At 35.6% G+C, this 26,358-nt stretch overlaps 2 long non-coding RNA genes across 3 annotated transcripts in view; one reads left to right on the top strand and one right to left on the bottom strand.

Moving 5' to 3' along the window:
- The window catches only part of LOC128315365 (uncharacterized), a 309,189-nt gene that overhangs the window by 7,852 nt on the left and 274,979 nt on the right, over positions 1-26,358 (top strand). For both annotated transcript variants that reach the window (XR_008298137.1, XR_008298136.1), the window contains exons 2-3: positions 3,918-3,994; positions 16,238-16,429. This is a non-coding gene — a long non-coding RNA (uncharacterized LOC128315365). The remainder of the gene's footprint in view (positions 1-3,917; positions 3,995-16,237; positions 16,430-26,358) is intronic.
- LOC113604780 (uncharacterized) lies at positions 10,418-13,641 on the bottom strand. The gene is made up of 3 exons (XR_003426793.2): positions 13,467-13,641; positions 11,510-11,602; positions 10,418-10,640 (listed from the first exon to the last, which is right to left on the bottom strand). It is a non-coding gene; the product is annotated as an uncharacterized LOC113604780 (long non-coding RNA).

Genomic DNA, 26,358 nt, shown 5'->3' with positions numbered 1-26,358 from the left:
CCCTGAACCAGGTGTGCCAGAATGATACATAGGCTGTTCATTAACTTAGAAGGGCTGCTGTTGCCCTTTTTATCATGATTGTGGGTGGGCCAGTTTTTATCTGACTCATCACTCTCTCACCAATATGTTCACAACCCTCATTCTTGACCTAGGTGTTAAGGAATATCCATTTCTGAGAATCATCTAGGACCCTTCTATTTGTACTGAACCTTGATATCCTAGCTATTATAAAATTTTGAAGCTGTAAAGCAATGTTTTATATAGACTCCTAACTTTATTCAAAATAATTCCTTATATCTGACAACATTTAAAATCTTTTCTTTTATGTGGCTTTATTCTTTCTTTTCTTCTTTTCATTCATTTATTTTTATCCATTTTTTTGCTGCTCCACTTCCTACTATTTCCTGCTAGTGACTGTTTTTGTTCAATCTGTTTTCCATGTCATATAACTAGTTCTGAGGGAGCATTTTTTTTAATTTAAGGGCCAATTTGATTGCTATGTAGCTTTCTTTTATACCTATTAGTCACTAGGTATTTTTATATGTGAGGAAATGGATCAAACTTGTGCTTCCCAATTATACTTATGAAATGATCTACTATTTGTTTGACAAATGTTTCTCCATCACGGTGATCAAATAATGTTACTGTGGCTTACCTACGTTTCCATTTATCTGAACATTAAAAATACAAAGAGAAACAATTAGAGACCACAAAATTTAATTTTCCTCTTCTTCCGTTCCTTCTTCATGTAAAGATTTCTGTTTCCTTTGCCATTAGGGCAGGACAGGTGTTTGTGGACTGTAGTTGTGAGAGGAAGTGACATGTGTCACTTCAAGTCTGAGGTATTTAAATGTGATTATAAGTTCCTCTTGACCTGGCAACAATTGGGAGCCAAAGGTTGAGATGGTGTGGCCTCCAATAGCCCGAGTCCCTGAATGACTTATGGAGGACAGTTTCCTCATAACTTGCACATTTATATGAACAAGAAATTGACCTGTGTTATGATAAGCCACTCAGGTTCTGTGGCTAGTTTGTCATATCTGTGTAACCTCAACCATTCTCATGAATAGAAAAAGTCATATTAGAAATGGGGCTCTACTATAACACAAGACTTGATGTGTACTATATAGGCAATGACAGAAAGTGAGAAAAATGACCCAGGTGGAAACAGAAGAAAATGTGTGTCATATAGTGTTAAGACATTTGCTGAAACTATTGTACATCAGAACTTGGAAAGCAGAGCATATGCTCAAGTAAAGTTAGCTCCTAGGTAAGAGGCAAAAAAAGAACTATAGCAATGTCTGCTAACTGCCATTGGCTGTGCTCGGCAAGGGACTACAAAAATAAAGATGAATCCAGGGAAGAATTGGCTGACTCACAAGCAGAAATTAGAACAAATACAGGGGATCTAGAAATATGGACTCATACAGCAATGGCAAAGCCAACTGCTTCTAGGCCCAAATGGAACACAAAGGAAGTTTCCATTCAACAAAACATTTCAGTTGAGTACTGTACTTAAGGCAGAGATTTTTGTTTTTAATTTTTAAGTTTATTTATTTATTTTAGAGAGAGAGAGACAAAAGAATGAGCCAGGGAGGGACAGAGAGAGGAAGAGAGAGAATCTCAAGCAGGTTCTGCATTGTCAGCATGGAGACCAATGAGGGGGCTTGAACTCACAAACCGTGAGATCATGACCTGAGCCAAAACCAAGAGTCGGATGCTTAGCCAACTGAGCCACCCAGGTGCCCCAAGGTAGAGAGTTTTAAAAGTGGGGTCTTTCCACCTGTTATTATAGATAAGCTTCAGGTAGCCACCAAATTGGTAGAAAAAAGACAGGGGTTGAGAAAACAAAGAGCTGCTAGAGATGTGAGACCTATGTATTTTAAAGTGTGGGTGTGGTTACTGACACATGGAACTGACTAGAAAGAAATAGAGAGGAAGCCTCTTAAGTATTTGAGAGAAATGTACTGCCAAAGAAACCACAAGCCTGGACTAACGATGCGTTTGTATGAAGTTGACAATGGCCTTTGGGGACACAACCTCATGTGAGCAAGGGGGCCAAGGAAGCTGTGCAGCCCTGAGGAGACTGATTTTCAAATACAGTCAAAGAAGGGAATGGAAATAAAAAAGAACTTGTCACAAGGAGACTAGAGTCACATACTGGTAGGGAACCTTTACTGTGTGCTCAGCAGGACCGTGGGATTTATATGAACTGCTGATTATGTCCCATTTGTCTTCTTTCTAAAAGTGAGTGTATTATTGTAATTATCCTGACCCTGTCACACCTTTGTGGATTGAGTGTGTGTGTGTGTGTGTGTGTGTGTGTGTGTGTGTGTGTGTAGGAGTAGGTAATTTGGCTTTTAAATTCATTGGTCTCCAAACTCGGAGAAGTCACATAGGAGCTTGAACTTCATCTAGATGTGCTGGACTTTGAAATTCAGGCACTGACTGGATGGGCTTTAGGCCATTCCGTGTTGAGGTACTGAGTATGTGTTATGTGTGCGAAGAAGAGGGAACTGAATATTTAGTGCATAGAAGGTGATGATGATTACTAGTCTTTACTATAATTGATTATTTTCCCTTTGCTTGATAACATCCTAACATCCCTTGAAGTTAATGTCGATGAGCTATGCACAGAAATGAGGCGCTTCTCTTAAGAGTAGCTGAGTTCTCTAAGCTCTTTGTTCCCTTACGATGGCAAATGCTGAAGCGTGTGTAAGATGGCGGCATCACAAGCTAACACGGTCTCCATCAGCCCATGTCCCTAAAACCCCACCCAGAGGAGAAACCTCCGTTAACCCATGTCAGACTTATATGTATGCAAGAAGAGAACTTCGGTTGTGCTAAGCCACTGAGATCTGGAGTTGATCTTTTTTCTTTTTTTCCAATCAATTTTATAAGGGTTTTATAGTGGGAAAACTCACCTGGAGTCATTTTCAGTAAACATTAGTGTAGATCACTTAAAAAAGAAAGTAAATCTGCCCAATACAAAGACTATTTAATATAGGTTCAAGCTAGGAGAAAGCTAAAAGCTGCTGTTCAGCAAATTCTGATCCCCTAAACCTGTATTCCATGCCCCCGACAATTGTTCCTAGATCATGGGAGGTAAGTTACATGATTCTGAATACATTCCATTTTTTCACATTTTAGCCACCCTTAGAAGACTAATTAATACTGTATGTATTTTCTTTTTAGTACAAGGTGTTGGTTCTCATTTATAATTATGGACAGATAGAAAGTCACCTAGCACATGATTTAATTAGGCTGATCACATTTTCTAAGTTAATTTATTTTTACCTAAAGACACCAGAGTAATTCGTTAAATAATTTATAAGAATCGGAATGAACAACAGTGTTTACGTTAGGGAGATAAAGCATTCACTTATTTAAAAAAGTTCAAAGGACATAAATCTGTGGTTAACACCAACATAAATTATATGCAGGTTTAATGTGCGATGAAGACTGAAGAACCTCTAACCAGCATGTGACTCCACCAGAACATTAATTTTTTCTGCTTAGTTGTTGGTGTGAACTTTTAATAAAGAATGGAGCTCCAGACCAAAGGAAGTGAGAAGGTTAAGAGTGGATGGTGTGCACTGAAGGAGAACTTAGGAAACTGAAGCAGTTTTACAAGAACAATGAGAAACAAATTCAACAGATAAAATAAACTTGAATGTGCTTCCTAGGAAATACACGACCTATCACTTTCGTTTACATAAATCATCATTTCTCACTACATTATATGTAACAATGTAGAGATTGTCAAAATTCCCTATTTGCAAGTTAAAAGTTGCACATAAAATTGCCTGAATAAGAATTTCCCCAAGGTTTCAAGTTTAATCCGCTATTGTTGAACCTTATTTTCTTGCTTAAACTCAGCTCTTGCTTTAAAGTCTATCTTTCATCTCTCTCTCCAGCAGACTCAGATCTATTCAACCTGCCCACAAATATAAGACAGATGGAAATAAATAACCCACTAGAAAATCCACTTGACGTAAGTACTGCAGTTTACGTCTTAGAGGACTGGAAATGGGTCTGACTTTGAAGTCGATGAAGGAATGTATGACACTTAGAGAAAATAAATCTTTTTCCCCCTATTGAGGCAGAGCTTGCTGGCCTTCAAGCTCCAAGTAATAGTGAATTCACTGATACTATATTTGCAAGGTTGATGTTTCTTTCTAAGAAAAGAATGTTTACTACAATTGGGTAATGTGGTTCTCTTCTGGTCAGAGAGGCTCTCTAAAGTGTACTTCACATGAGAAAAAGAAAAGGGAATATTATTCATTTAGGAGTAGGTTTGTATTGCTGTTTTGCGATCTGAATCTATAAAAGGTTTTAAAAACCCAATATTCATGCTAATAATGATTATGGTAACAGATCAAAAACATTATCTTTTATTCCATGAATTACGTTAATTGCAAGTCATTTGTATCATATTTTCTAGTGAGGTAGGAAGGGATTCCACAAATTCGCAATGTAATAATATTACATTAAGGAGAATACTCTGTTGAGATTATTTAAATGTATGTCTTTGCTGTTGTGATAAATAAGGCTAAGTGATCCACAGTCTTTAAATTATTGAAAACAAAAGCAAAATTATATTTACTCTGGGAAAAATATTCCACCAAAACTTTTTACCCCAAATCTTAAAATTAAATAATGTTTTAAAAATGATAAGGACAATTAAAGAGCCTACTAAAGAAACACCCCACTGAGTTAACTTTAGGTAAGTGACAAAGAGTTAAGGGTTAAAGTAGGCAGATGCCGAAAGTAGTAAATTTTCAAGATATTGGCATGAACCTTTCTTAGATTCATCGCTGCTGCTAACTTGAGCATTTTTAGTCAGATTGTTTCCCTGTATTTGTACATATTTCATGAGGAACATCTCTATATTTTTAAAAAGCTCGAGGTAGTTTCACTTTGAGAGCTATTTTATCCATGTTCTAAAACAAAATAGAGCCTGTTAGCTGATAAATTTGAATATTATAGGCATTCATACAACTTAAAACTTCTCTCTCAACCAAATCTTTCTGTTTAACTAAAAAATAAGCAAAAGTAACATGTTTATTTTTATTTAGAAACACTGTCAAAATTAAAACAAGAGAACCAAATGCCAGCAATGCCTTGCAGTGCAGGCAATTTCTAGAACAATTCATGAAAAAAAGGATCTGTTTTAATAGATTACTTGAGTGGTTCAGAATATGTCACTTATGAATTTTTATGTACTTACATAAATGAGAAATGTTAAAATTGAAATACCTAATAGATGTTTGGTTTTTTTTTACCTTAAAACTCTACATCTGTAACTTATTTAACTCTCCTGAAGTCTGTCCTTCTTGCCTTTAGATAATGACATGAGCTAATTGTCATACAATATTTTAAAATATATGTTTTAAATTGCTCTAGGAACTCGATTTATAGTAACTTCTTCAGATGCTCAAAACCAAGTGCAGGGCTGTGGTACATCTTTAAGACACAGTGGAATTTTCATAGAAATAACTTAAGAATCAGTAAATAATGAATGGGAAGAAAACAAATATTTCCATTATATAAGAAAGAGAAGTTCATATCACTGCATGTCACTGAAGGCCATTGAGAGTATTTAGGTTGAACATTGAAAAAATATTTCTGATTATGAAATAGATCATGAGCAGAGTAGTCTTTCTTCCCCGTTTGTGACAGGGATATTAGTAAAGTCAGTGGAGGCGTTACGGAACTAGCATTTATTGAGTACTTACTGTATATTAAGCACTAAGCTAAATGCTTTGTAAGAATTCACATTTAATTCAGTCCTTGCTATAAATCTGGAAGTTTGTGTTATCCTCAAGTTACCCATGAAGGAACTGAGGTTTAGAGAAGTTAACTTGTCCAGGATCACGATGCTGGAGAGTTGCAGAACTGAGACTAGAGCAGCCACGCCAGTGAAAGTTATTTAAATTCTCTGGGTTTTAGATTTTTCCTATGTAGAATGAAGATAATAAAGGCCCATCTCTTATGATGTTTGTGGTAAAAAATGAGGTAACACATTTTAGAGCATGTTCAGTGAATGTTTAGGGAATATTATTCATCTTCCTCAATCAACTGTGTGCACATTGCTAAAACTTTGTCATTTATAACACTGTATTGAAATTACGTGTGTGTCCTATTACTAAACCATGAGCTCTGGGAGGAGTTGGCTGGAAACGTATTTAGTCCCTCCATGTCTCCTTATCTTGTATGGAGTACACACCCCAGGACATAGGAAGCATGCAATGAATGGCTTGTTTTCTCAATGAAAAATGAGTAGGAGACAGGACAAGCGGGCAGAACCATCTTTTGTTGGTTGGAAGACAGTTGGACAACATGGTTCAGATTTTTTAAATGTGCTTATTCTTTGACTCAGCAATTTCACTTCTAAAAATGTATGCTGGGCACCTGTGTGGCTCAGTTGGTTAAGCGTCTATTGGTTTCGGCTCAAGTCATCATCTCCTGGTTCGTGAGTTTGAGCCCCGCTTCGGGCTTCATGCTGACAGTGCAGAGACTGCTTGGGATTCTCTCTCTCTTTCTCTGTCTTCCCCTCCCCCACTCACTTGCTTTGTCTCTCTCTCTCTACAATAAATAAATAAACTTAAAACTAAAAAAAGATTATTTTTTAAAATGTATGCTAAAGAAGTAATGAGATTTGTGTACTAAGCTGTATTTTTGACTACCATCAGCACAACTTTGTCTTCAACAGGGAAAAATTGAAACATCCTAATTGCCAATTTAAAAATTATACAATAGGTATATCATAGAATAGTGTGTAGTTTTTAAAAGTGATATATACAGGGGCGCCTGGGTGGCTCAGTCGGTTAAGCCTCCAACTTCAGCTAGGTCATGATCTCATAGTTCGTGGGTTCGAACCCCATGTCAGGCTCTGTGCTGACAGCTCGGAACATGCAGTCTGCTTCAGATTCTGTGTCTCCCTCTCTCTCTGCCCCTCCCCCACTCATACTCTGTTTCTCTCTGTTTCTCAGAAATAAACATTTTAAAAAATTAAAAAAATAGTAAAAGTGACATACACATACATTTAGTAGAGGCAACATTCGTTGATGAGTACAAAATGCTGTTTATGCAACTGTATGATCCTGTTTTTGTAACACACACACGCACACGCTCATGCACAAATACATATTATAAAACTGTATAAATGAAAACATTAACAATGGCTCTATCTGGGTAAAGGATCACAGGCTATCTTTCATTCATGCTTTATTCCTATGAATTACTCTGTAGAATGCATATTTTTTATATTTGAGAAATAATAGCTTATTTTAAGGAATGAATGACATCATCAATACGTGGAGTTTTGACATAGGACCTCAACAGCAGACAGTGTTTCAGAGTTTGTAAATCTTGAGCAAACCACATCTTAAAAGAGTTGTTCGGTATTATGAAATTATTACAAACAAATGCCTTTTAGGCTAGTGTCCTCTTTTTTTACTTTTGTAAATAAACATGGGAGGCTTTCAGGAGTTTCTCAGCTTGCTTCTCTTCTACTCTTCATGCTTACGTGAGGTCAGAGATACAAACTTTGAATCACAGAGATAGGGGATTTATTTGGGTGGTTTAATAACCAGGAAAGCCACAGGATATGTTTGAAATTTTCTCTGTCAGATAAAATGATGGAACTCCAAGGCGCTACACTCTGATTTTTTATTTTTTTAGGATATGAGTACACATTAATATTAAGGGGACAAATTTATTTCTGACTATTTTGGAGAAATATCGACAATGGAACACTTGGTTCTAATCAGGTTGGCTGTCAGCCCACTGTAGGAGGAGTTGCTTTATAAAAAGTAAAAAAACAAAACAAAACAAAACACACCACTTCCATGTACCATCTGTGGAGATAATGGAGCCTTGACAACTGTTGTTTGTCATAGTGGACAGAGTGAGATACAGAAATACCCAAGAAGAGAAGCAGTGGATATGGAAAAGAGTGCATATGATCTATATGAATAAATGTGATTCCAGAGATCAAAAGTGAGATGAGAATATGGGATTTCAGGAAAACTAGCCTCTTGGGGTAGCAACATTAAAATTTTTAAACATTCATTTTTTTTGAATTTTTTTTTTAACGTTTATTTATTTTTGGGACAGAGAGAGACAGAGCATGAATGGGGGAGGGGCAGAGAGAGAGGGAGACACAGAATCTGAAACAGGCTCCAGGCTCTGAGCTGTCAGCACAGAGCCCGACGAGGGGCTTGAACTCACGGACTGCGAGATCATGACCTGAGCTGAAGTCGGACGCTTAACCGACTGAGCCACCCAGGCGCCCCTAAACATTCATTTTTAATTTGTAGAAGTTTTAAGTGATCACAAATGTGTCTCCAGTAGCCAAGATTTGGGTAACATTGAACACGATTACTCCGTCCCTTGTCCTTAAAGGGAATCTCTTTCCTGGCTTATTATTATTGCCCATTATGATCTATGCAGTTGAACATTCCAAAATGAAGTAGAGCAACTGGAACACAGAGTTACTGTGACAATGGCCTGCAAGAATTTTGCAACAGTGGTGGTCATCGTCTGCATAATGCCATTTTTGTTGTCAATGGCTGCAATTGCAGTTTTTATAAAACTTATTTTTCTCATGGAGCAACTTTCTACGTGAAGAATAAAAACCTTAGTTTTGGTTATTAGATCCGTGGGCTTCAGTACTGAAGACCACCAGCTCTCTTTTAACATGTGCAATAAGTGGGATTTAGCCTACAGTAGGGTCTGTGATTATTCAGCTCCTCCAAAAGTAGCTCCTGACTTTGATTTTGCAAAACACATTAATATTAATTTTGTTTCTTGAACATTTGCTTTTCATATAACAGAATCCACATGCTTGGTTAAGGCCAACATATGCTGTTTATTATGCAGGTTTATCTGTTCCTGATGATATAGCACATAAATCAAATCTAAATTAAACCAACACCACTTTTCCCCTGTGCCATGATATTTGGGGATGAGATTGTTTGCTAAGGAATCATGTGGAAGAATAAAATACTTTTGCTTATTGAATGTGACACAATATATTTAGAATCCTTTGTGAGATATTCTGATTGCCCTCAATAGTAACCCTATTAGTGATCGGGAACTTTAAAGATTTCCATTCTAAGTCCTCTTGTTTACAGGGTTATTTTGCTTAGCTTTCGAAATATTTCTAGTAGTTGCATATAAGCTTACAAGCAACATGGAATTTAACAAACATTAAATTGGCTTGGTGGGACTAAGGGTGTTTTTACTTGTTTGGTTTATTTTAAAATCTGAGGTGGAAGATACAACATTCATAAAATACATGTATAAAAAGCTTTGGGGACTTGGGGCTTCTGGGTGACTCGGTTAAGCATCTGATGCTTGACTTTGGCTCAGGTCATGATCTCATAGTTTATGAGATGGAGCCCCTTGTCAGGCTCTGCACTGACAGTGTGGAGCCTGCTTGGGACTCTTTCTCTCCCTCTCTCTCTGCCCCTCCCTGCTCTCTCTCTCTTTCTTTCTCTCAAAAAATAAATAAACATTTTAAAAAAAGGTTTGGGGACCATTTTTATTCTTTTTGTCTTCAGTAGAATAAACTGTTGGTTACAACATTCAGATAGATATTGGGGCATTTCTTATGTGAAAATGGTCTATTAATTCCAGGACTGAAGGAATAGGGAGAGACATCTTTGTTCGTGGTTTCTCAAATTGTCTTTATAACCAAACCACCTATTTTTATATTTAGCTGTACTAAAGTGAACTTTTTTGTGACAATTTCTCATGTTTCCCTATTCTTTATGCAATGTGGAAATATTTATCGAGTTCATAAATGCAATATACTCTTCATTGGAGATCATGGGCCTGATCTCAAGACTCTCAAACTGTCCCATCTGAAAGACATACTGGAAAACCAACTTGCCAGACAGACCAACATATTTAAGGCTTAGTTCAAATATTACTTTCTCCAAACAGCTTTGCTCTATTCTTTTTGTTCCTTTGTGCATTTATTTATCTTTCCAGAGCTGAAAATTCTCTTCCCTGCCTGTCAACTTTCATGATAGTTTTTGTCTATCTATCTAGATAGATTAGTTGCAGGGAAAAGATTCATTCAAGCTACCTAAAAGTACAAGGGAGATTCTTATGAGTCCTTACAGCCTGCAAATGGAATCTTCTCAGGAATAGAACAGGCATGCTGGCTCCTTCAGCCAGCCTGGGCTGTTAAATCTGGGCTCCGTGATTTATCTGCTTGGCATTTCTGTTCCTCTCTCCTTTGACTAGCATGGCCTTGGTGACCTTCTCTACATCCTCTTTTACTGCCCCCTACTGCTGGGTTTCTTCTAATTCCAAATATTAGACTGATCACTTTCATTTCCTTCAAGAGCTATGTAGGCCCATGGAGTGTTTCACCACTGTTGTCCTCTAGCTTTCACTCATCACTGGCACTTGGGTCAGCATCTCTTATTAGGAAAGCAAGACCATAATGCATATGTCTGTGAATATTAGTCTGTGAATACCTAGTGAGCGGAAGGTGGATATCTTGTTTATATACGAACAGATATATTTATTTGTATTTGTTTATATTTTATGTATACATACTAAAAAGGATGTCCAGGATCTCTGTTTCTACTTAAAGATTTTCAGAAAGCTGGAATACAGAGCTGGAACAAAGAGCATAATGGTTCATCAAAATTGACTTCACATTGGGCTAAAATGTTGTCTACTATTCTTTGAAACAGGAATAAAAATATCTGTGCCTGAAGAGTTGGCAAGATACTTAATATCTCAGAAGATTTCTTTAAAACATGAAGAGTGAAATTAATGAATTCTGTTAAGTCCTTATCATATCGGACCTCTTTGTATTTGACAGTGTTGACCACTCTTCTTGATCGTTCCTTCTTCCTTCTTAGTGAACTATTTCTTCTCTGATTCCTCCGTTGGATTCTCTTTTTGTGCCCACTCCCCAAGTATTTGTATCATCCAGGCTGTTGTTTCTGGACATGTTCTTAATTATACAAACATCCTAACCAACATCATTCTTTCTCATGGGATCAACAATCAGCTGTAATCATGAAATCTATGTTTTCATCCTCAACCTGTTTACTAAGTGCCAACTTATAGGATGTTTCCTGCTGGCTACTTACAGGCATATGCAAACTTGCCTTCCCAGATCAAACTCTTTGTCTCCACCCCTTGCCCCTGACACTACTTCTGACTTCTGATTTTAGTATTTCTTATGTCAGTGAGCATTTCCAACTAGCCACCCAAGGAGAAAGAGTGGGTAATTCTCTACTTCTCTGTTTTAGCTCCCAGCCTGAATCAGTAATCATTTGTCAAGTCTCTTTACTATTATCATAGTAGAGAACTTCCTCATATCTCTCATAACTCTTTTCCCTGATTTGAGGATCATTTTCTCTCTTCTATCATGTTATTGCTTCCAGAATGTGTTTACTAGAATATAAATATGTCATGCTATACCTCTACTTAAAATCTTTCAGTGGTTTCACAATGCCTTCAGAATTAAACTCACATTCATTTTGTATGGCATCAAAGATTTTCAGTGGTCAGACCCCTCTTCTCACTTTTGTTCTTATCCTCCTTTTTCACATATTCTTTCCAGCATCTGTGCATGATATAAACACATAAAAGAAGATCTGGTTTGTGTAGAGGATTAAATGAGATACAACTTTTCACCATTCTAATGAAGACTGCCAATTAAAATTTCCACTTTAACAGTATTATATTAATTCCCTATGAACTATGTTCAACTGTTAAAACACATGGGAGTTTTTTAAATGAAAGATTGCCATCATATCTGGCTTACCAATAGGTGGGGCAAAATATACTTTTCTTTTTGAATTGATTAAATGACAAAGAAAATTTACTTGTGCTGTGATCTATGAAATAGATAGGAGGTATAAACTGGGTAACTTGAATCATATGATATTTTGATAATTTACTGTGGTCATATTATCTAAGAATTGATATTTTTAAGGCTTTTTTTATTAAAAGAAAGAAGGCCCCATATGTTTAAAAGACTAAATGTAATCTAGCATTTCAGTTTTGCTTCTACTGACTTCAGAGCCTATTTGAGAATCTAATTTACTGACTTAAGATATGGTCTGCAAGCAGAATCTAGAAAAAAATGTGTTGGATTAGAAAAATCGTTGCAGTCTTAAATGTGTAGGGATTTGAATTATGTATTTTGTGGGAAAGGTCAGAAATAGAATTTAAACTATTTGCAAATGCCTTTGTTCTATTTCTTTTGTATCATCAAAATATGATTTTTCTTTTCTGTCACATAAGTCCTCTATAACTAGCTGGATGAAGTGATTATGAAAAGTTATGAAATTAATTTTCAGATGCTTTTTCTCATTCCTTATCTTGTTCTTTACATAATTGATAAACTTGAGATGATTAGTGTTCTTCTAAAGTAAACATTTCATAGCAAACAAAAAAATTCCTCCTTGGAACATAAAACAATTGCTAAAATCGCTACAGTGAGAAAAGGTCAATATTTCAATCTTGTTTATTTCAGCTGGCATAAAAATGAATTGGCCAGATTTTCATTTAGAAATAGTATAATTTATCAATTTAACTATGTAAAAACCTTAAAAAAAAGTTCAACAGCTGAAGATGCTCCATCTATCTGATAAAATATGTCTGTCTCTAAAGGTCTATCTGATAAAACATGAATCATTGTAAGACTGGATATAATCAAAACATCAAGTAGGAGTGGAAACAGTGTTCTTTCTCTTGTTTGCTTGTTTTATTTTTTTCATTTTATATATCTCCTTTGTCCATCACAATGTATATTTTAAGTCCGGTTGCTCTTAGCTATTTTTATTTCCTCTGAAGATTTTTAGTTTGTTGTGTGTATCTCTGAATTCTAAAGACTTTTATTATTTTCCTGTCACTCCTCCTTAAGTGGTTTTTCCCATAAATAGAATACATTCAGGGCAATAAAATACAAACAACTTTTCTAATACAGTGCCACAGGGGAATCTATTACTCTATGCTATTTAAAAATTTGGTCAAGTCCATTTTAAAGAGAAAAGTGTAGGTAGAAATAGGGAACCACATTATGGTTTTGTATTATGTGTGTTAGTTTCTATCACTGCCATAACAAATTGCCACAAACATCAGTCTGATGCGAACGTTCTTGACTTAAGTCACACTGTTGAACAGGCCATGGGTTAGCACAGATTAGTTTGTCACAACAACCATAGTTGTCTGGCATTGCAGGGCATCAAGATCAATGCTATGTATAAAATATACATGTCCAGCTGAGAAATAGGAGCTGTTGGTTTCTGGACCAGGGACTAACGGGGAAACCAAGATGGAGGACTGGCCACAAAGATAACATAATGATTATTTCACCATAGTCTACAGCCTAATGTTTGTAGTCAACTGTTTCTAGAACAACCTAAAAGCACAAGACAACTCTCTTCAGAATGAGGCATAGTTCTGTAGGAAGAGGTGCTTACCTTTCCATATCCTAAACTTAATTTAAACAAATCAAGGAATGACTGAGCTGTCCCAATAGGACCCAGTGCTTAATAAACCAATATTCAATCCTCAGTCTTCAAATCATAGAAGTTTAACAGTAGAAGGGATCTCAGAAGATCATTTTCTCCATCATCCTAAACATGCTCAGAACAGGTAGACCAGGGAAGAAAAAACAAAACAGTTGCTCAGGGTCCAACTATGCATTGTAACGGGCACAAAACAGCAAAGCTGCAACTCTACTATTCCCCACTTTTTACGTCTTCAAAAGTTCCTATTTTGTTGACTATGACTGTGATTATGGGCTCTATATACTATTTATATATAATTGTATTTGAGAAGCTATTAAGCATATGTAATTTTTATATCACTCTCACTACATACCTTTATAACTCCTAACTGGAATAGCTAAAGCCTTACTTTTCTGTCCTTCTGATCTTTTCTCTACTACTAATTTGTGTAATTTGATCTGGGCTGAATAAGTGCTTTGGCTTCAAGACGCCCGTTACTGATGACAGAATTTTTGTAATCTTTGCTAACGTACTTCCTCAAAGTAGAGCTTGATGTAGCCAGTCTCTCCCAGCTAACATCTATGAGGTTTTGCTTGTGTGTGAAATGGAAATTGTGGACTTCTCTACTGAAGTACTCTGCCTTTCTCCCCATAGTGCACTATGTCCATACCTGTGTTCTCTCTGGTTGCTCCAGTATCATGATAGGTTTGGTGTTCCAGGTGGTCTTGGTCACTTCCTACTTGGAAAGAAATAAAAGACATCTCTCCCGACTCTGAAGTGTGATGTTACCTTCCATGTATCATCTTTAAAATATCTTCTAAGAGAATAAGATGAGGAGATTTTATCATTTAATCACTTTATGTCCGACATCCTGGAGGCTAAACATATTCACTAGAGAGAAATATGAACTTCGGAAAATAAGCCAGTTGAAAAAACCCATAGTCTTCTTCCTCAAACACTTTTACTAGGTACATTTTGATATATTTCCTTTCAAGGTGTTTGATTTAACTGTAATCTTATTACACTGATGCATTTCTATTTTGTTTTTCAACTATATAACACAAGTATTTCTTTTTCATATTTTTAACATTATCTGCAGGTAAACTTTTCATAACTTCTGTGATCATTTTTGCAAAGAATTGGAAATGTCATTTCCCCCAGTTTTACTGTATAATTATCTTTGTGCATTGGGCACTGCCAGCCTTCATATTTAGGATAATTCCACAGAAAATATTGTCAAAATATAGATAGTAGTTTGCAGAATTGGATGTGGGTCGCTACACCTCGTGCACCCGTGCCCCTTTGTGATGTCATTTTTTCAGCTTCACTCATCAAGAGAGAACATGTGTTCCCCTACTACTTGTTTCAGAACTCGTGGCTTGTTTTGACCAATAATATATAGCAGAAGTGACAATCGTGCCACTTCCGAGCCTAAGCCTCCAGAAGCCTTATAGCTTCTGTTCATTCTTCGAATCCTAGCTGCTATCACACCCGCTGCTGACCAATGAGAGGCACAGAGCCCATTTGCCCCCGTTCCTCCAACCAAATGTCAGTCAGCTGCCAAAGCAGGGCTGCCTCCCTGCATGGTAGCTGAAGCAGATGTATGAATGAGTCCAGAATGACCACCACTACCCAACGACAAGAATAGTAAATGGCTGTCCCTTTACATAAGTAAGTTTTGAGGTGCTATTTCACAGCAAAACTCACGTCTACAATCTATTTGGCCAGAAAGAATGAACGTTTTTAAGCCTGTGATTCACATTGATAAGTTGTACTCCAAACCATTGTTAACAATTTGCTACCCTCTCCAGCTGAGGTTATCACTACTGTAAATATTCTCTGACTTCATAAAAGATAACTGGTGTTTTGTTTTAATTTTTAGGTGCAGCATTTTAAAAGCTTTTCCCCCCTCACTCTGATGATATCATTACTTTTTTAGATGTCATTTTATTGAAACAAATCATGTGTCAGAGTAAACTTTTTCTCAGATTCTTTTTCTAGAATTTAGATAATATTTGTCAGGTTTATTTGCTCTCAAAAGGTGTAAAGTTGCAGCACAGATGTTGATTTCATTTGCCAGATAATAGCTTTTGAAAGTCTTTTAAGGTATAATTGTCTCTTTCCAATATTTTTAGTTCTGTAATTATCAAATTTATAAAAGGTACGTTGGTTGTATTGAAGTTTCTACTGGCCTCATATGACTTCATTGGATGTTGATCTCAGTGATTATGCATGTTCTAGGTTGTTAGAAGTCATGTGATCATCTTGACTCACAATAGGAAGCAAGAAGGCAGGATACTGATATTCAAATTAGAAAATTTGCTTCCAGACCAAGTAGATGTGTGGAAAATGTAGGCAAAGTATCGGCCATTTTACTGGTGAGACTGAAGTGTTGCCATCACTCAATGCTTTCTCGTTGTTCCCATAATGAAAGCACAGATAGCATCACTCACGTTGTTTTTGGCTGTAGATTACAGAAAACCCATTCAAACAGCACTACATTCTAAGACTCATTAGTTGGGTTGATGTTTAGCCAATTCATTCTAGAATAACTATACTAGTTTTTTAAGACTCAAAATGCTTTCTCCGTGATTGCTAAAGACCATAATAGTAATGGCTATAAGTAGTAAAATTAATTAATAAAAAGAAATTTGTATATAAAACTTATACCTGCTTTCTATGGCCATCTGCTATCTTAGTAGCATACAACAATAAAAATTTTTAACTTATGATTTTTGCAGGATTCAGATGATTTCATCTGAGCTCAGATGATCTCTGCTGGATTTGTTCAGATAGCTGCTGTCAGCTCCATGTCAGCTAGGAGTCTTTCTGATCTTGCTGGCCTTCCTCCTATCTCTCATGATGGCCCTCGCCTGGATAGAGTGCCTCAGCTCTGTTCCACACAGGTGTCATCTTCCAGGAGGTCAGCTCAGGTATGTTCTCATGGTAAAGACAGAGGAGCAAGATAGCCACACACATGCTTTCAAGTCTCTATTTGCATCACACTTACTAATACCACATTGGCCCAAGCAAATCACTTGGAGCCCAGAGGCAGGGTAAGGTGGCATTACAAAGTTACATGGAAAAAAAATACACAGATACAGAAAGTGGTAAATTAGTGAGTCCATTGATAAAATCAAACTATAATAAATTCATTAACTTAGTTGCTATAGGATATGTCATAGTATCTATTGATGTCACAGTATCTATTGATAAACTAGTCCTCTCCAAAACATTTCCAGTTGTACCTACTGTGGGTATCTGTGTCATAGTATATGCATTATCTAAAACATGTTCTGTGTTTTAGAAGAATCAGCATTTAAGAATCAGCATTTTGTCATTGCTCTTTAATTAAGCATTATTGCAGTGAAATACATGTATCTCTTACTATAGGAATCTATTGGGATAGTGAGAGTTTGTATAGCAGCAGAGGCCTGTGTTACAAATATGAATCTTTAGAATCTGTGGGAGCACAAAGATTTTATGAAATAAAATAATAAACTGCTTCCTGGACTATCTTCTGATGCTGGACAAAAATCAGAAATGTCTGGAACGCATTTTGATAGCATGCAAGAATTAATACAAAATAAATCATTTGTATTTATTGAATGAAAAACAACTTGATTGTATTAACAAAATTTATAAGTAGCTTATCATTGCTTTAGTATTGAAAAAATGCTAAATTTTCTGTCAATAAAGTTGAAAGGGCTAAGCGCATGTATTTCATCAGAATGTTAATCACATTCCCTTAAAGCTCATGGTTCAAATAAAGAAAATTTGCAAGCATCATCGAGGGAAAATGATCAATCAGTCATCAGTACAGTTTACATAATATCACATCAATCACTATTATATAATAAGTGATTTGAACTAATATGAACTTCCAAAAATATTTTTTGAAAGAATATCAATGAAGCAAAAAAAATTAGAAACAATCATCAGAACTTTAATTTATATTAGAAATATTCAAGCATTTCTAGATGTAAAATATTAATTAGCATTATTTCATAAAATAATACTAATATATATAATATATGTATATTATATATATTCTCATAACCTAGATTTATGGCTCTGCATTTAGGGAAAAATATAATCATTTCTGGAAACATTTTTGAACTTTGTCACTTTTTTGGAAAAATCTACATAAGGTAGTAGAATTTCGATTTTCCTGGATAATTTTTCAATTGTTTTACAAAAAAGGGATTGATAATTAACTTAAACATAAAATTCAAGGCTGAGGACAATTTTATAATTTTCGTTAATCATGAAACTAGAAGGAATATTCTCTAAATAATCCATCAGCTTTTTTGTTGGTCATCAAAAAAATTAAATGAGGAATATCTGCATGAAAATCTTATGATACATTTTTCCATAGTTGTATAATATAATACGAAAGAAAGAGTGTGGAATTTAAGACAGATTTTGATAAAAGTTTCTGGATGTTTCAACTTGGCACTACATTATCACATTTAATTATTTCTGGATAAGGCGCTAGAAGATGTAAATAACACAAATCATTAAATTTATTTCTTGCTGAGGTTAATACTTATCATATGTTAGATGAATATTAGAATTGAGTGACTTACTAGGAATTCACATAATGAAAATTAAAAGTATTTGCATTTCTATGGGCAGCTGGTATCACTAGAACAAATGTGGCTTGGAAAATTTAAGTGTTGTTTATTCACTACCAGAAAAACTTGAAATAGGAATAATTAAAAACTTGGAAAATGGACTTAATTTTTTAGAGATTCAGGTTTGAATTACAATAGTCTTATAGCTTTCACTATTTTGTTTAGCTTTATATTAAAATTTGGTTTATTAAAGCTGGCAGAGTAATTGAATGCATGATAAAAATGATTAAATCTATCGGGGCACCTGGGTGCCTCAGTCGGTTGAACCTCAAACTCTTGATTTCTGCCCAGGTCATAATCCCAAGGTGGTGGGATAGAGCCCCACATTGGGCTCTGCACTGAGATTCTTTCTCTCCCTCTCCCCCTCTCCCCACTTGTGTGTTCTATCTCTAAAATAAGTTTTAAAAATTATTAAACCTATAAAACTAAACAAAATAGGGAAAAAGAACAAGATATAGAGATAAAGGCACATATTATAGCATTTGAAGCAAAGTAATTCCAATGAAAAAGCTATTATATTCACTGATAAATCATATAAAATTGATATCACATGCAAAATATTAAATACACTTCTTGGGGCACTGTGTGGCTCAGTCAGTTGAGGGTCTGACTTTGGTTCAGGTCATGATCTCATGGTTCATGATTTTGGGCCCTGCATTGGGCTCTGTATTGACAGTTTGGAGCCTGGAGCCTGCTTCAGATTCTGTGTCTTCCTCTCTCTCTGCCCCTCCCCCACCACACTCTGTCTCTCTCTCAAAAATAAATAAACATTAAAAAAATTAAAAAAAATATTACATACACTTCTGAGTACTTTCAATTTATTGAGTCTTAGCTCTTTTTCAAATAATACTCAGTTTGTTTATGGATTAATGATTAATAAACATCAGTAAGATTAGATTCAGTAAATGTTATATTTAAATAATTTTCATGAATTTGTAATAGGCAAAGTTAATATATAAAAATCACAAAGTATTATAAGCTAGAAATATTTTGCATATAACTTTTGTTAATTTAGCAGAGACAGAGAGGATTCAATATAATGAATTACATTTCTCTATTTGGACTATGTCACATAGTAATGAAAAATTTATGGGGAAGTCTGATAAAGTTTCTTAAGTCAAATCATGACTCAAATAGAGCCATCATTTAGCTAAAGGCAGCCATATTAGGGATCCAATTTCTAAAAATCAAGCAATTTGGAAGTTATTAGAACGATTTTATGAGTTATTACAATGATATTGTGAGTTATATTTATAACATATTTCACTTAATCAGCAGCTTCAATATCTATAAGTACGTATATGTAAATAATTTATTTTATGTTGGCTTATATGTACATATATATCACAACACACAAGTTGTTTTGTATTTTAAGTACAACTGTGCTCATTGGCTCCTGTACATGGAAGCCCAGAAACAGGAAGAGATTTGGGGCAACTTTCAGCCAGTGTCTCCACCTATTTCTCTCTAACCCCTTTGGTTTTGCTCTTCTCTATATGGATTCTGTCCTTTGGCAATAGTGTTCCCAACTGGTGGCAAACTGGTTGAAGTGATCCTGTTTGGACATCCTCAGGACCTGACAGCAAAAGAGAGAGTATCTTCCAGTACTTTTCTTTTGAGAGTGAGAAAACTTCATTCCCTCTTTAGGAAACCCTCATAGCTGGCATCTTGATCCAGACTGGGTCATATGCATATTCTAAACCCGGTCTCTGTGGTTCCGGGAATGTCATATACTGACTGGCACAGGCTGACTTCCTGATCCCTTCTGGCTCGGCTCAGCTGCTGGTATGCCTCCAGACCTACCAGGCCCGGCCCTGCACTCTGGGTGTACAAATGAAGAGGGAGTTGGGAGTGGCCACCTGTCACACAATGCAAGTGATGTAGGCTCCTATGTAGTGCCTTTACTTTTCTGTGGCCAGCTACCAACCTGACTCTCTGCTTTATTACTTCAGGCACATGAAACCCCAAATCACTCTAAACCAAGTATAGTTCCTTGAATCAACAAAACAGAATAAAGCCTCTAAGTCCTTTTCCTCCAGTCAACGCATTCTGGAGTCATGTTTTCTATTTCCAACCCATCAAAACCCAAATGCCATCTCTTGTCATGAAGTTGATTCTCTTTGTGTTCTAAGACTATGTGACTTAAAATGACAAAAAGATGGACTTTTAATTACACAAAGTTAAGTAATCTCTTACTCCTTGCCCTTAGAGAAATGGAAGATCATTTAAATCTGCAAGCAGGGTATGAAATGCTTGTTTAAGTAATGTAAATTGAGTTAAATTTTAATATCAGTCATTTCTTTGAGAAAGTAGAAAAAAATGGTTATCCTGAGAGAGAAATTGAGATTGTACTAAATGTGCCTAATGCAGGTTACTAAAGGACAAACACCTAGGACTTTGTGAGTATACTATGAACTATTGAAGTGTCTCTGGGTTTCATTTGGCTGTGCTATGGAGGTGAGGGCTAAATGTCAAGAAAAAGGACTGTATCCACTCTTGGAATTAACTAGTCAGAGGTTGGGAGACTGTTTCTGGGCGTAGGGCAGTCAATGCTATGGTTTGGTACTCAGGTTTTTCACAGTAAATTTTTGAAGGAACACATTGTAAATATATGTAGAATTTTTATGCTTTTCCTCCTTCTGTATACACAACATTGAACATGGTTTTCCACTCACTCTTTTTCCACACTGTTGGGCAAGACTATGTTGCCTTTGATTTTTTTTAAATCTTGGATGAAGTTCAGCCTTCCAATCCAAGTCCAGTTTTGAAGGCATTGAGAGGCAAGTTTCAAGGGACTAAGTTGGAGGTGGAGGGGTTGGCCAAATCCTTGGAGGCTTCCCTTCTATTAACCATCTTCTCGGCCACCCAGTTCTCCAGCAGTTAACTGGGTAGCAAGTTAAGACATAATTTCCCCTGGGAATAGAAAAGTGGGACTCTGGGATCCTAAAATTTGTATTAACAAATTAATTCTTTAATTATTAAAGAATCCAACATATGAAATTGCTCTAGAGAATGTTTGTCCAGGGGAAGTTTATATTTTTGGCAAGCTAAAAAATGTTGAGTATAAATGAAAATCACTTCTTTTCTGAGCACATACAGTTCTACTATGTTATTTCCTTCTAGATTTTTCCCAAATTTACTCTTAAAATGTATTTAACAGAATACTAAAATTATGTATCTCAAGTATTCCCTACATAGGTCTTAAAATTTCCTCTTGGTTGCTGTAATCTTCATAATTATTATTAAATGTAACTAGTTTTCTAAGGAACCCTCTCTAGTTTCTTACCATCTAAATGACCTTGCAATAAAGATATTAATTTATTATGATTTTTCCTCCTTTTGAATGTATTTCCCTAGATACAATTTCCAGACACAGAATTACTAAATAAAAGGTTCTGTTTATGGTTCATTATATGAAATGCCAACTATTTTTCAAAAAAATGTTTTAAACAGTTCGTATCTCACAATACATTATATATTAGTATTGTTGTTCTCCAACAAAATGTATTACATTAAAGCTTATTTATTTCTTTTTTACTGTACCCCTTTCAGACTCAGCAGATCATAAGCTTCTGGAAAAAAATTGGGGCTGTGTATTTATTTCTCAACTTCTAATTTTCTAGAAAAATGCCTAACATGTACCAAATTAATGGTAAATATTTGCTGCATTGATCTGAATTAATGGGATTTTTTTCATAGTTACAGTAAATATCAAATTACTTTGTGTTTTGGTGAATTATTTCATTGTGATTTTAGCATTTTTTTGAATGAACTGAGACTTGTGTTCTCTATTCTTAGTGTCTATTTTAAAAATGAAATGCTTCGTGGGTTTCTGTATCATCCTTGCAAGGGGACATGTTTACCTTTTCAAGGTTGGGCTAATTTTAAGATATTTTCTGTCAAAATATGCATCATTTAATTTAATTTTACTAATATAGTACACAATTATATCACTGAATGTACAGTTTGCATTTGAGATGCAATCAAAGTTAAACATTTTGATGCTTATTTACTAAAATTGTATTTATTTTGTAAATTGTTCATGACTTTGCCCTTTGCATGCTCAGTTTATATTTTATTTTTCATCTTTTTTAAAATGTCTATTTATATACGAGAGAGAGAGGGAGGGAGTGCGTGAGCAGGCAAGGGGCAGAGAGAGACAGAGACAGAATCTGAAGCAGGCTCCAGGCTCTGAGCTGTCAGCCCAGAGCCCGATGTGGAGCTTGAACTCATGGGCAAGCTGTGAGATCATGACTTGAGCGAAAGTCAGAAACTTAACCTTCTGAGCCACTCAGGAGCCCCTTGCTCAGTTTAATTTTAAAACAATAATTATACCTAATTTTAATTTTTTCCTATTACATTTGCTCTAGACTTTCATTTTAGCCTTTCTGGATTTTTATTTAAGGGCTATAATTCAGAAATTTCAAATTTTTGTTTAGTTTTATTTCTTTTGGGAAGAACTACCTTTTATCTTAAATAGTTCAAAAGTTATTGACCACCCTTCACATTGTTCCACAATAGGCTAAGTGGCCAGTTTTAGTCTATTTGGGGCATCCTGGATATTCTTAATGTTTTGTAATGGTATATGGTGTTTTAGAGTGTATTTAGGGAAGGATTATTATTTTTTGTAATGGGTTATTATTTTTCTGAATAGAACTTTTTCTCAAACTTGCAAAATTATCTAAGCATATTTTAATTAAAAACACTTTCTTCTGTTTTGATATATGGATTAGTATTTAGTTTTCCCAACCTTTCTATATAAAGTGTTGATTTTTATACCAGACTATTTCAGTTATTGATTATTTAGCATATATTTTAATATTGTAAATCTAGTCTCCCATCATTTTTCTTTTGAGGCTATTCTGAAATATTCTTTACTAATTTATCTTCAAAGTAAAATTTGTCATTGGAATGCCATGTCCAAGAAGGAGTTTATGATTTTGATTAAGTTTTTATTAAACATTTTATTATTTTATTTATTTTTAAACATTTATGTTATTTTAGAAATGACCGATATTAAGGGCACCTGGGTGGCTCAGTCAGTTAAGCGTCCGACTTTGTCTCAGGTCATGATCTTGCCATTGATGGGTTCAAGCCCCACATCAGGCTCTGTGTGACAGCTCAGAGCCTGGAGCCTGGAGCCTGCTTTGGATTCTGCGTCTCCCTCTCTCTCTTCTCCTCCCCTGCTCATGCTCTGTCTCTCAAAAATACATAAACATTACAAATTAAAACAATAAAAAAGAAATGACCAATATTATATATAACTGTCTCTTTCCATCCAGAAACATGTTATATCTTTACATTTAGTCAAGTATAATTTTGTTCCAATAGAAACTTTTTAGTGTTTGTAGTATGTCATGTGTATTTCTCCTTTAGAATTTTAAATTACGATTATAATTTTAGTTAATATTGTGATGAGATACATTTTTATTTTTTTTACTATCTTACTTGGTTATTTAGGAATGCTGTTGAGTACTATCCTGTCTCATTCTTATATTTACATGTATATGTACATGTATACATGTACATGTATATGTACATGTATAACTACATGTTATAGTTTAACTTCTTGATAATGATATGTCTCTTCCTTTCTCATAGGTATGTACATTTCCTTTCAGTCTATAGTGGTAGTTGCTTTAGTACAGACATTCTTTATCATGACAAGTAACCAGAATTTTATTTCCATTTTCACTGGTTTTTATTTGTAAATAAATGTTGAACTTGAGCAATGTATTCTTAAGGGCGTTCATGGAAATTATTATATTTTTGCACATATTTCTTAAATTGTGATTGTGATATCCTTCTACTGAAAAATTATGGACATTCTGAGCTAAATTTTGTAGAACTTGATAAATTATTCTACCATTCTACTAAATCTCATGCCGGTTTGTTTTTAAATCTGAAAAGAAGCTGAAGGAAAAATAGCTTCAATAATAGAGTCTGTACTCAAATATTTATGGCTTAGGCAATCTAGTTATATCTAAGAGTTTACCAAAATGTTTATGGGAAGCTCAGTCTCCTCTGGCAAGGCTTACAGACCTCTTGTATCTACTGCAGGGTGATTAGAAAGGGATGCCCAACAGTCCCTATGGACTGGTCAGTTTTCCTAGCAGTCTTCTGTTTGAGGTAGTTGTCAGGGTATCGATAGGGTTTGGAGGGGTATTCTCGTAATTCAGGATGCAGACTTTCACTCATCTCACCTTTGGCAGTATAACATCTTGTCCTTGTTATCAGCTGTTTCTTTTCTCTATGGGGCAGCTTTTCTAGAAATCAGCACGTCAGTGATGGTGAGAGATCATGTCGTTGCCCAGACTCAAAAGGGGCATCTCTGGTTCTAGTACTTTTGTTTCAGGCTTTCTACTTATCTTCCTGTTTTATGGGTTATCCCCACCTCCCTAGTCCCCTTTCTCTGGAGATAATGGGTGTCTTCATTCCTGAGACTTTCTAGAATTTTAGGATGTGATTTGGCTTATTTGTCCTGGCATCTCTCCAAGAAGTCACTTAGCTTTCTGTTACTATTACTCCATCCATATGCCTCCCATTTTTTTATTGACTTCACTAGAGTGCTTTTATTTCCTTGACAATTTTCTTGGTCTTGTGTGTTAATGCATTTATTTTTTTTTAACTATGTAAGTTCCTTTTTAGTTAGGTTTGGGGAGAGAACAGAGAGAAATGTGTCTGCCATGTTTTTCAGGAAGTCTCTGTCATGATACATGTATATACTATCTGTAGTAGACAGAGCCAATTAACTCCCTGCCATCAGGGACTTTACCCATCGTTAACAAGACTTCAGATTTACCATCTGTGTGGTTTTGAAAGAGTAGATTCTTAATGACTCAAGCTACTCATCATCATTGATGGGGTGGGGGGTGAAGAATCTTCTGGTTTTTGGCTTCATTTTTCTATTTGGAGAGATTTCAGATGGACTAACACTCCATATTCCTCACTCAACCTTCCTATGGACAAAGATTGATAGCTGATTATGGATAGAAGGAAGAAATCTCATGTTCTCAACTCAACTCTTTTCTCTTTTGTTAGATTTTCTCCCCCTCAGCAAGGCAGCATGGATAAGCTTAGTAGTATAGGATTTGCCTATATAAACATTGCCAGAGACCTATGAAATGTGAGCAAACCAACTGGGCCTTCATCTAAGCCATATTTTCTATTCAGTCTATAAGAAAAAGGGCTGACATGTTGGTCTCCATGTGTCTATCCTTATGGTTTATTTTCTGTTTCTGAACTTGAGAAGGAAAGAAAGAGCTGCTGTATATTATATCTATTCTCCCCACCCTTGAGACAAACAAACAAATAAAACGAAACCCAACCAGTTTAACCTTATCTCTCATCCTGCAATATTTGCTTTAGCAGTGAACATGGGGTGTGAACCTAAGCCATTAGTACACAGCACTCCTTTAACTATGGTGATGGTTAAGGGTTGGGCAGCACATAAGCGTCTATAGAATGAAGCTATGAATTTCACTTGATATTTTTAGCTGAGATGTTGACTCTTTCTGGTTGGTTTTATAAGAAGGTGCCATACTGTTACCATTACTCAAACTTGTCTGTGCACCTAATGCACAGTAAGCCAATGTCTGAGACACCAGTTTTGAAGCAAAGAAAGCTGCCTTATTAGAAGGGCAGCCCAACAAGAAGGCGGGGGATCATTCCCAAAGCTTCACTGCCTCTGTTGAGCCTAGGGTAAGCTTATATACATGAGAAGAGGGTAAGAGGTTTCTTGAAATCTTTAAGGGTTGGGGAGTGCTTGAAAAATATGGAAGTAAACATTCTTCCAGACGATGAGGCACTATTTGGGACCTGGTACAATCAGATACATCAAGACAAATGTTCCTTTCCTGTCCTTATTAAGTTTCTACTGTCAGTGGGTAAACAGGGAGTAGGAGTAAAAAAACAAAATTAATGATCGATTGTGCATGAGGTTAAAAGGTGCATGAAACATAAGTAAGTAGGGAACAAAGCAGCACGTGAAGCTGATTTAATAATGCAACTAATACAACTATAGTTCTGCTTATACTTTCAAAACAGGTTTAGGAACCAAGGGTCTCCCCTCAGCATTGGGAACAATGACACCTATTTCATACCCATGACAAAGCCAGAAAGCACATGAAGAAGGAATTCAGATTAGAGAATGGAGAACCAGATGGAATTCCCAGATGGTTTTCCACCTGAAGTTTATAATGCTTCCAGACTTTTGATTTATGTGG

Source organism: Acinonyx jubatus, chromosome C2, assembly GCF_027475565.1.
Source record: "Acinonyx jubatus isolate Ajub_Pintada_27869175 chromosome C2, VMU_Ajub_asm_v1.0, whole genome shotgun sequence".
NCBI lineage: Eukaryota > Metazoa > Chordata > Mammalia > Carnivora > Felidae > Acinonyx > Acinonyx jubatus.
This window is presented reverse-complemented; position numbering and strand designations above follow the sequence as displayed.